This window comes from Arachis ipaensis, chromosome B04 (assembly GCF_000816755.2).
Source record: "Arachis ipaensis cultivar K30076 chromosome B04, Araip1.1, whole genome shotgun sequence".
In the NCBI taxonomy this organism is placed as follows: Eukaryota; Viridiplantae; Streptophyta; class Magnoliopsida; order Fabales; family Fabaceae; genus Arachis; species Arachis ipaensis.
In genome coordinates this window covers 97,285,408-97,288,448 of record NC_029788.2, presented here as the reverse complement: position 1 = coordinate 97,288,448, position 3,041 = coordinate 97,285,408, and the positions used below count along the sequence as shown (strand labels likewise).

Sequence of the window (3,041 nt, the reverse complement as noted above, 5' to 3'; positions counted from 1 at the left end):
CATCGGTCTCACAATGAACTAACAGAGCCTTCTTTATTTTTGGTCGGAGCCAGGTCGTCAAGTGGTCCCGCCTCTCATGAACATCCTCCAGCATTTGCTGAAGCCACCGACCTATTCTATGGTCGAAGATCTTCCTAATGGTAAGATCGTGCACAGTGTCCCATATAAAGTGCAAATGTAATAAAGAAACTTTAAAAATAGTTAAGCAAGATAGAAGATATATACTAGCTAAAAAGGTTTGAAACTAAAAAAATAGTAATTACCTCCCATTTCTGAAACCATCGCTCCCTGATCTCAGCGAGGATCTTCTTATAGTTGGGCCAGGGATAGTCGTACATCAGCATGATGACATTGGTCATCTCCTGAGTACATGCATTGTTGTTCGGTGCAAACCTAAAAACAACCCACAAACAAAACAATATGAAAATTCCATAATTCACTAAGCAGGAATCAATTTTCAGTAATAACCATAATCAGTAAAAAGGAAGCATTAATTAGACAACCAAATAAACCTAAATCTACTAAGTAGGAATCAATTTTCAGGAACTTTCAGCAATAACCATAAAAACAGAAAACACTAATCAGGTAACCAAATATACCTAAATCCACTAAGCAAAAATCAATTTTCAGAAACTTTCAGCAATAACCATAGACGGCAGGAGGTGGCATCGTCGCCGTAGATGGCGGCACGTAGTTGGGGTTAGGGACCATGATGAACGACTAGTCTGCTAAACCCGTAACCTGTGACATTATCGGGGTAGTCGGAGTAGAGAGAGAGGATACAGAATTCTCAGGGTACCGGAAGAAATCCTCCTTCTACCATGACCTTTGTAAAACCCGATAGATTAGTAAATAATTAGTGAATAAATTAATTATTAATAAAGAAAATTAGAAATGTGATTTTTATAATTTAATATAATAGAACTAATTAAAACGAAAATTTTGACACTAATTTCAAAGAATTTAGCCCAAAATTGAGCTAAACGGGCCGAATCGGACCCAAAATGGGCCCAATGCCCAACCCAAGCCCACAATTAATAAGAGTTTTAGCTGTTCTCCCTTGTTTCATAATGAAACACGCTGGGAATTGTTGAAGGAGAGCAAAGAACATTCAAAACCCTTGGTGGTGATTCAAATCCATGTAACTTTTGATTCGGAGCTCCGATGGCTACAAAGCCCAATCATTAATTAGGTATGGAATCCACTTTTCAATTTCAGATTCTTTCCTTTCCAATTTTGAAATTCAATGTGTATCCATGTTGAATCTTGCTTAATTTCGGTGTTTAAGTTTGAATTAGCTTGTGGGTTTTGTTGGGTTTGACTCACTTGAGCTATGGGCAAGGTAAAAACCCTAACCCTCTTGTGAAATTATGGGATTTTGAGTTTAGGGATTAATTATAGTGATATATGTGGTTTAGATTGAATGTTGTTGGTGAAAAATCAAATTGGAGGTCAAACTTGTTAAATTGAAGCTTTGGATCAATTTCTGGAAGCTAGGTTTCATTGGTAAGGGGCGGTGGTTGATAGCTTGTGTTGCGAGGAATGCTTGAGGTATTCCGAGTTTATCAAAAAATCGGCCAAGATATGGTTTTAGTTTCTCATATCTAAAATATAATGTTTCGTGAAAACTTAGGCTAGACGACCTAGGATAAGTTGAATCTTATGTTTGATATATATTATGTTAATTAATGTGTTATGTTTGATTGATGATCATTGGTCATAAGGGAAGTTGATGATGGTGGAAAGATGATATTTGAAGTGTATGATGATGTAGGTATTGATGAGTATGTATATTGTTATATTGAACTTGAATTGTTGGATATGATCATGATAATGTATATTAAAGATGTTGTATTAAACTTGGGTTGTTGGATTGAAAACTTGATGGAGATGGTAAATAGTGTATTGAGGAATGATGTGGTGTAGTTGAGTTTGGTTTTGATCCACTATGGTAAAATTTGGTAAGTTTTAAAGGGGTTGGGATTGAAATGTTTTGAAAGTTGAGGTTTGGCAAAATTCTGCAAAATCTGATTTTCTGGCAGCAGCTTCGGATGCTTTTTGGTAACGCTCTAACCATCACAATTTGATAAAATTAATTTTCCTTGAATCTTTGTGATGTTTAGATCCATTCTACAAAATTTGGTTAAATTTTAACGGTTGGATTAGGAGATATAAAGTTTTGAAATTTGTTACTTTAAAGCTGATTTTCTGCTAATGCATAATCAAACCAGCAACTTTCAACGCTTATATCTCCCAATCCTGACCATAATTTTGAGTGAGACCAAAATGACATTGAGACTGGGACTATTTTCTTGTTTGTGTAGAAATTTCAAACTTTCATAAATTGTTTTGAAGGAGTTGTGCTTGTTTTAAAAATAGAGCTCTTAGCTGTTTTGACAGCGAAACCAGTTTTTGAAAGCAAACTTGTAATTAGTATAACTCTCTCCAAAAAATAATTTTTCTATGAGACTTTAAATGATTTAAAGCTTTATAAGTTTAGTTTATTTATGGAAAATATCAGATAAATCAAGTGAAAATATGATTTTTGGTGGATTTTCTAAGAACAAGGTAGCTCGCTGTCTTGGTGCAAAGCTTTCAAACTTGAAATTAGTTTTTGCAAGAGAAAATGATTTTCTTTTTTATTTTATTCAACTTAAATATTTCAAATGGGTTTGGATCTATAGGATACTTTTGTTTTGAGTCTAGATACGGAGAATTAGGTTTGTAATCTTCTGTGGACGAATTTTTGGATAAAATAAAGTGTGCGAAAATGATGATGAAGTTATGAATGATGACAAAATTGATAATCAATGATTGATAGTGAATGAATGAATGTAGTAAATGAATCATGAATGGAAAATGTTGGATGTGAGTATGCTTGTATTTTCTCTCTGTTTGTAAGGGTGACAGGGCACCGATACCCTCTAATGGTGACAGGGCACAGATACCCTCTAATGGTGACAGGGCACAGATACCCTCTAATGGTGACAGGACACGGATTCCCTCTAATGATATTAAGGCGCAACAGAAAGACTGTGCCC

At 34.9% G+C, this 3,041-nt stretch overlaps 1 long non-coding RNA gene across 1 annotated transcript; it reads left to right on the top strand.

The window, feature by feature from the left end:
• Positions 1,095–1,576, top strand: LOC107637891. The gene is made up of 3 exons (XR_001619600.2): positions 1,095–1,192; positions 1,289–1,342; positions 1,419–1,576. It is a non-coding gene; the product is annotated as an uncharacterized LOC107637891 (long non-coding RNA).